Source organism: Zalophus californianus, chromosome 1 (assembly GCF_009762305.2).
Source record: "Zalophus californianus isolate mZalCal1 chromosome 1, mZalCal1.pri.v2, whole genome shotgun sequence".
Taxonomy (NCBI): Eukaryota; Metazoa; Chordata; class Mammalia; order Carnivora; family Otariidae; genus Zalophus; species Zalophus californianus.
Window position 1 is genome coordinate 105,573,119 of NC_045595.1, and position 8,447 is coordinate 105,581,565.

An 8,447-nucleotide genomic window follows, 5' to 3' on the forward strand; every position below is an offset into this window, starting at 1 on the left:
AAAAAACAACATATTTTTCCCCAATAAAAGGATTTGATGTATCAGGAAAGAGATGAGGGTGGACTTCCTGGAGGAAGGGACAATCTTTCAACCCTCTCCACCTCTACCTGAGATCAGACTGCACAGGTGGCTGCCTAGATTGCTTGTGTGCACATGCACCTGTGTGCACCCCCACACTGGCACACATCCACGTCGCACTGTGTGATCACAGGCAGGCTTAGCTATCTGTCTTTGGAAGACAGAAGACCTGGCTCCTCATGTGCTTCCCGGGCGATCTCTGCTTCCCTTTGAGGCCCCTGTCAAGCATTTAGACCTCCTGTGTGGCTTCTCGCATGGGCCTCACTGGTCCGTGGGCCCCACCTCTGAGGCTCCAGTCCTGCCTTCGGTCGTCTCGCTCCTCACCCACCTCCTGACATTTGTGCAGCTTGTCGGCAGTACAATAGAACACATTTCACCAGACACTTGTTAAAAGTGACAGGAGAGATTTTATTCAAGCTTTTGAGGTAAGGGAAAGAGACTGAACTCAACTCTGAGTACAGCAAAGACAACCGGTTCCTCACTCCTCACATTTGGTCAATCACTGAATCCCGACTTACTTTGCCTCATAAACATGTCTGCATCCCTCCACGGCCTGAGGCAGCCTCTCTTCTCCCGGGTGAGTTTCTGTAAAATGTTCCTGGTTGACCAGTCTCCGTTTCAATCCCTCCTCCACAGGCCCTAGCAGGTGTTTCTTCCGTAGTGTAAATCCAACTGTGCCATTTCTCTTCAGCAATGGTGGAACTGCCAGCCCACACGGCCCTCCCTGGGCTCTGTGCTTGCTTCCCCCATGCCGCCTCTATGCAGCTGGCCTCCCACGGATGCCGAGCACTCTCCACACCGCCGCCACCAGATAGATCTAATCAGCATTGTACATGCCTTCTCGGGCTCTTACCTCAGCTTGCTAAACCAACACAATGCTCCTTACCTTCAGTGGGTGGAAGAAACCTCAGCTAAGGGCAGTGATTAATTTGACTTGGAATCTGGAATATTTACATTTCACAAGGTACTAAAGATCCAGCTGTAAACTTTCTTTTTTTTTTTTTTTAAAGATTTTATTTATTTATTTGAGAGAGAGAGAATGAGAGAGAGAGAGCACGAGAGGGAAGAGGGTCAGAGGGAGAAGCAGACTCCCTGCCGAGCAGGGAGCCTGATGCGGGACTCGATCCCGGGACTCCAGGATCATGACCTGAGCCGAAGGCAGTCGCCCAACCAACTGAGCCACCCAGGTGCCCCAGCTGTAAACTTTCTGAGCAAGGGGCAGATTTGGAGGTGCCCTACACAGAAACTTCCGATTTCCAAAGGGAGCCTTTTAAAGAAAAATGGAAAGTAGTACTAATAGAAAAGAAGAAGAAAAACAAGGGAAGAAGAAACCTCAAAGATTAGATGAGCAAGGGCTACTGATGGCCTAAATACTGACCGTCCACCTTCTTGCCTTTCTGGACTGCATGGAAGAACCCGACACAGAACAGACTCCCAAATGCCCATGATGTGGAGCCACTGGGTTAGGGCAGGCCCTAGTATCCTCTGCTCACCCTCATGCCACTGAAGTCTGTGCTTGCGATGATGTGCTGCCAGGCCTGGCAGTACCGTGCCCTCAAGAAGAACTGGATTCCTTTAATAAGTCATGGGCTGTTTTAGCTGTGAGGGATCCTAGAGATCATCTTTCATGCTGTGTGACCTGAATCCTGACTCTACAGAATGTGAGTTGGGGACCCTTCTGGATACATTGATATGACGTTGACAAGAGCTGATACACATGAGGCTTCTCCTTTTGGGTTGGAGAAGAGAATTTTGTAGCCGGGTATCTGGAGAAGAGAGAAAAGGGTCTTGTGACAGGAGAAAAGGCAAGCCCTTTTGTCATGCTCAGCCTGTGGGTCTGGTTTTGAGATTTCTTGGAAGATATGTGACATCCCAGACACAAACAAGGCTGGTTGGGAAAACAGATGACGGCGTGTGTAACAGAGTGGAGGAGGGGCTGTTATCCACCCCCGCCCCCACTCTGTCACAGACCTCAGTGCGTTCTGGATCCATTGTTCCTTTGTGGAACAATCCCTTTGCTTTGGGAAAATAGTCTCCTCACAGAGGCCTGGGAGGGAGATAGGCTGTGAGCTGCCTTGGTGTGGACAGACTTGTTCCTGAGGAAACAGAACTTAGACACTCCCAGAATGAAATGGGAGGGCCGTGGGAAAGAGGGCTGGGAGCAATGCCTTGGTTCTTTATTTGGCAGGGGGCTGACTATGAAGAGCCATCAAAATTTGGAAATTAAATCCAGTATGATTATATTTATGTTCATCTACTGGGGAAGTCTGCAGACCTTTAGATTAGTTTCAGATAAGCACACAAAGGTCAGGAAAATTTAGGTAGGCTCCAGCCTTGTGGAACTATTGAGAGCAGGAGTTTGGGCTCGAACCAAGTCTCTCCCCACCTTCAACAAGCTGGCTCAACTTGAATTCACTTATTGAGAAAATGATCTGTATTTTAGCAGCAGCATTGTTTCTGTGATTTTTGAAAACTGATTTAAGTTCTAAGAACAGGGACCAATACTGTGCTTCTCTTTCCATTAGGGCACATGGCTAGAGCTTAATCATTATCTCATGAATCATCTGACTCATTCCTTAGAAGGGACAACAGCATCTTCTCTTATGTGTTGTGGGCAGTTGCTGGCAAAGGATTGGGAAGATGTGGCAGTGTAATCGACCGTATGTCTCAAAAGCATCACTCCCTTCAAAATGAAGGCATGAAGGCCCTGGTAGATTTATGGTTAGATGGAAACCGAGAAGGGGTTCATTCAAGACAGTAGGGAGGGGACTCAGTTTAGGGACTCCAACAAAGATTAGAAGCAGTCAGCTTGGGGCGCCTGGGTGGCACGGTCAATTAAGCATTGGACTCTTGGTTTCTGCTCAGGTCATCGTCTCAGGGTCATGAGATAGAGCCTTGCATCAGGCTCTGCACTGAGTGTGGAGTCTGCTTGAGATTCTCTCTCTCCCTCTCCCTCTGCCCCTCCCCACCTTTCTGTCTCTTTCTCTAAAATAAATAAATAAGTCTTAAAAAAAAAAAAAAAGAAGCTGTCAGCTTTCTGGAACAGAAAGGAGGGTTGAAAATTGGCCATAGTCATGCAACAAATATTTACCAAGTGTTTAATACTGGTCAGGGATTGTTGTTCTAGGGACCAGGGATTCAGCAGTGGACAACACAGAATTGATTTAAAGTGAAAGCATGTTAAGGATGGGATCATATATACATATATATATGTATATATATATGTATATATATATATATATATAAAATTTTTTTTTGAGGGAGAGAGTGCATGCACATAAACATGTGAACGTGGGTGGGGGAAGGGGCAGAGGGAAAGGGAGAGAGAGAATCCCAAGCAGGCTCCACACCCAGGGCAGAGCCTAATGAGGGGCTTTATCTCATGACCTTCAGACCCGAGCCAAAATCAAGAGTTTGGATGCTCAACCGACTGAGCCACCCGGGCGCCCCTAGGATGGCGTTATATTTTATTTACATCTCTCCTTAATGGCCTTGTAGTCCTAGGATGATGAACAGTCTTAGATTTGTAAAATTTATATGCCACCTTGTTCTAAAAAACTTAAAGCAACTTATACAGTAGTGTACAATTCATCAAGATTAAAGTGGAAGTAGAAGAGATAAATAAATAACTTTAGACAATTTAAAAAGCATTGGAACCCTAAACCCAGCAGAAAAAAGGCTAGTTATGAGGATAGAACATGCATCCTTGAAATCCTAGACACAGCAACAAGTGAGTCACAGATGTGGCTTTTGGCTTTTCAGTGACTAACCTACAGTGGGTGAGGATACCATTGAAACAAATAAATAACCACTGCTCTTTGGAAGAAGCACAATGCATACTAATACTAAGACCAGAAGAACATTTCTCTAAGAATCTTCCAAAAACAGGCTACTCTGTGGCTGAGCTATGGGACTACTTTAACAAGCAAAACGCCACACTGATGAGGCCAGGAGAGCTGTCACCTTGAATGGAATGGCTGGGTCTTTGTCAGTCAGGCAATAGCTAGGGGCAAGGATGCCCATGGTAAATCAGTCCCTGCAGCTTTATTCAGCAGGTATTAAACATGCGGGAAAGGTGTGGCTATCGATCTCGCATGTGTTTCGTGAGATAAAGAACTTTAATGTGATTCACAGAATAGCTGGAAGCAAGACAGGAGGGAGATAAGAAGGCTTGACGTTAGCCTCTTGCAGAGAAATGTGTGTTTGTAAACATAATCAGAACAATCTCAGCTCGGGCCATTTTGCTCACCCAGCTCCTTCTGTACATGTAGGTTTGGCCATAGGCATCTGTGAAGTGAGGAAAGACCAGAGGAAGGATGGAAACATTCTGTCATGTTTGAGTAGCATGAATAAATCTAGAAATGAAACTGCTTTGCCTAGTCAGTAAAAATCATCAAGGGCTTTTTAAAGGAAGTACTCTTACGCCAACTGGGATATCTGTGAATGAGATACCCAGAAAAAAGTTAAGCTATGTCTCCATGTCTTTCTCTCAATGTGTCTCTCTCTGATTTTAGAAAACAGAGAAATGGGTTAGGATTGATGGTCAGTCATAAAGCAAGAAACTAGATGAAAAGACTCCTAGGAGTAAAGATTAATATGTAGGATGCAGAATCACATAACCAACCATGGTGGGTAATTTTGGGGTACCTGCCAAACTCACAAGCTCTTCTGCTAGAACTCCCCTGACACACACACACACACACACACACACACACACACACACACACACACACACACACGCTCATGCGCACCCTCCATACCCTGCTCTTCCAGCAGCTGAGACTCATCCCTCCCTCACTTCAGCTGTGTGAGCATAGGTGGGCATCTGCTCAAGGGAGTGGATCCTGAGGGGCTGGACTGCACAGTTCTGAATCTCATTCTCTCCCCTCACACCCCTGCCACCCCATGCACTCTTGCTCTCACTCTCTTGCTTCTTGCTTAAGATTTTTTCTTTTAAGATTTTATTTATTTATTTGACAAAGAGAGACACAGCGAGAGAAGGAACACAAGCAGGGGGAGTGGGAGAGGGAGAAGGAGGCTTCCCCGCGGAGCAAGGAGCCCGATGCGGGGCTTGATCCCAAGACCCTGGGATCATGACCTGAGCTGAAGGCATAACGACTTATGAATGCTTAACGACTGAGCCACCCAGGCGCCCCTTGCTTAAGATGTTTTAAGTGGGTTTTTGTTTCTCGTATTAAATGCTCCCCAATCAAGATACTGAGTAAAATAGGAAGATTTTCTCTCCTTTGATGTAAAGAAGAGAGGATTAGTTGATAGAGCACACATGTATTTTATATTTATGTATTTGAAAAAGGAAATAGCAATGGGGGGGAAATGGAGGTACTCCTAGATTAAAGCTAGAATCTGTGCTGGAGCAAGTACATCTTCTTCCAGCGCCAGAGAACACTGGGAAAACTGAGTTCCTGTGCAGTTGTCATCCTCATTGCCGTCCAGGTGAAGCCCAAGATGACAGCAGGGAGCAGGTCTCCCACCAACAGACCTGTAAGAGGGACACTATTCTGGGCCCCAAGACTTCACTGAGGCTTCGTCTGACCCAGAACTGTGGAATATCCCTCCTCCAAATACCCTGACCCCTCAGGAGGGAGAGAGAGGGGAGCTGGTGGTGTGGGGGGGGGGAAATGGCTGCCTGACTAAGCACCACCCAGGTGACACCTCTAAACCACATGGTGATGGAACCACCCTCCCCGCTCTTTCAGACACATTAAAGAACTTTATTTGGCATTCTTTAATTAAGTAGGCAGTTCTTTACCATTTTATGAAAATTGAAACTCTAGGATAATTGTTGATTTTTTTGGTAATTAATGTAGTCAAGGAATGTCACTGGATTAGTTTGGGTTTTTTACTGGCAAACTTAAAAACTCGGTCTTTAATAATAAATTAAAGCCTTAAAAAGAAAATAAGGATGGAGAGTCTTGAAGGATATTTTTCTCTGCTCTCAACAAAAGATTTTTTAAATGTTTTTTCTCATTCTTATTACATTCCCTCCCCACAATCCTCAGGGCCTTATGCACAGCTAGATCCATTGTAGATGCAAGATAAAATGGTTTTGAATGGATGAAAAAGGGTTTATTAATTGTCATTAGGAAAGAATCCTGAAGAATACAGCATAAGCAAAGTGTTCATTTCCTCTTTAGATATTTATGCAGAAGAGTCACTCATTTCAGTGGGTCTTTATTTCAGTGGGTGTTGGGTAATGTGGCCCCTGGCCACAGCTTCCTGAAGGACAGTGACACACACAAGAGCTCAGTGGTGGTGGTGTAGGGTGCACCTGGCCTTAGGCTACCGCTCAAGAGGCCTAGACAAGTGTTTCATTGGCATAAATGAGAAGAGCTTTGCTAGGAAAGAGGGCCCTGTTGGCCAGGCTAAGTTAAGCTAAGCTGCAGCAACAAAAAAACCACCCAAACTCAGTGGCTTTACAGAAAGTGTAGTTAGCACTCCTGTCACACTCCAGTGCAGGTCATGAAACCTGCCTCTGCTTTGTAGGCTCGCCATCTGGATCCCATGAGCCCCGAAGCTGCAGTACCAGGCAAGGACAGAGCTGGAGGTTGTAGAGGATGTTCTTCAGTGCCAGGATGACAAGTGGCATGAGTCACTTCAGCCTGTGTCCCATCTGTCCAGACACTCTTACATGACCCCAACCGCAAAGGAATCTGGGAAATGTGGTTCGGCTGTGTGCCTAAGAAGACTGTGGTGGAGAACACATAGCATTTGTCTGCTACAGAGAGTCAGGGGGAAAGGGTGACAGCAGAGAAGTGGGGCAAAGAGAGCCCCTCTATAGCAGGAAAGAAGGGTACGCACCAGCTTCTCTTGGGGTTTCTGGCCTGGGATGGGCAACACACACCATCCTTCGTTATATTTGGCTAAATGGAAGGATGGCAATTTAAGTGCAAATCGGTGAGCTGTGGCATCCTGGAATCCATGCCTGTGAATTAGATACAATATGCTTTTTTGCATAGGTACGGTCCACGGCAAATCCAAACCCGAGGAGAAGGCAGGTGCGGGGAGGGGGAGGGGAGCAGCCTGTGCACACCGATACTGCGTGTTTCTGTAGGGCATGCGCTCAAACCACTTGAGGGGGCCAGGCCAGCTCTTCGAGCACCTGCTTACAAAGCCGACTGGAGGACAGAGGGGACAGAGGCTAGTGGGAGCCCCCAGGTCTCCTCCAGAATTAGATTCATGGTCCACTGGGGAGGACACATCTACCATTCTGTTCACTCTGAGAGCAGATTGAAACCCCTCACATCAAGATTCTAGCAAAGAAACATAATCCTTTAAGACACTTGCCTTTTAATTGTTGGCGGGTTTTCACAATAACATAGCTATTCCCACAGGGTCTCGACAACCATTGTTTGATACTGTCCTTTAGGCTCTGCAGGAAACACTCTGGAGATTTCTGACCTGGGTCATCCCCCACGCAGCCCTCAGACTCATTCACACTTTCCTAATAAGGCCAGTGAGTCCCAGCTCTGGGTGTGACACTGCAGGTGTATCTGGTTATCTCGGGGGTGGGGGTGGTGTCACAATGTCTATAAATCAGAATATAAATTTATTAAATTTACAGTAGCATTTTTAGGAGCATTTTATCTCAGGGTGTTTCCTGAGGGGGAATTTCGTCCCAGGAGCCAGGGCCCCGTGCCTGCCCAGTCTTTCTCTCTCTAGTTTTAAGGAGCAGGTGCCTGTTTCTCTAAACTGACCTGCCTCACTTTGTCCCTTGTCACTTGGAGGAGGCGGCTTATCTGCCGAACCAGCCAACAGCCCTGAGCCAGGGATGACTGCCACGTTGAAAGGGGTTCAGAACTGGGGTGCCACCAGATCACACACTGCGCACCTGGACGGTGGAGGCTCTAAACATCTAAACAGAAGGGATCAGGGACAGCAAGACAGTTAGAAAAACAGGGCAGATGGCTTGGGACTGGTCTTGAAGAAGCATTTCTATAACAACCACACTTTTACCTGTACAGGATCTTACGGGAAGGGGAGCGGTTGAGGACAACTGAGAGAGAGGTTAAAGCTCCCTGCTCTCCAGCCCCCAGAGTGTCTCCCTTGCCTCTTGTTCAGGTTTCCATCAGTAAATGGTCCGGACCAATGTCCCCCTTAATGGCAAGTCATGCTTGCCTCAAAGCTGGCTCACTGCACTGCTGCCAGGGCAAATCCAGTCTCCCCCCACCAGGGTTGGGAGGGGGCAGCTCCTGCCCACCCAGCCTGTCCCAAAAACTGGGCAGAGGGAGGGGAGAGCAGCGGCCCTAAGACTGTGTCATGTGTAAGCCCCCAGCCAGACTGATCAGCCTTGGATGCTTGCAAAGTGATTGTGAGCAGGTGCCCTGCAGGAGCAGATGGGACCAAGAGAG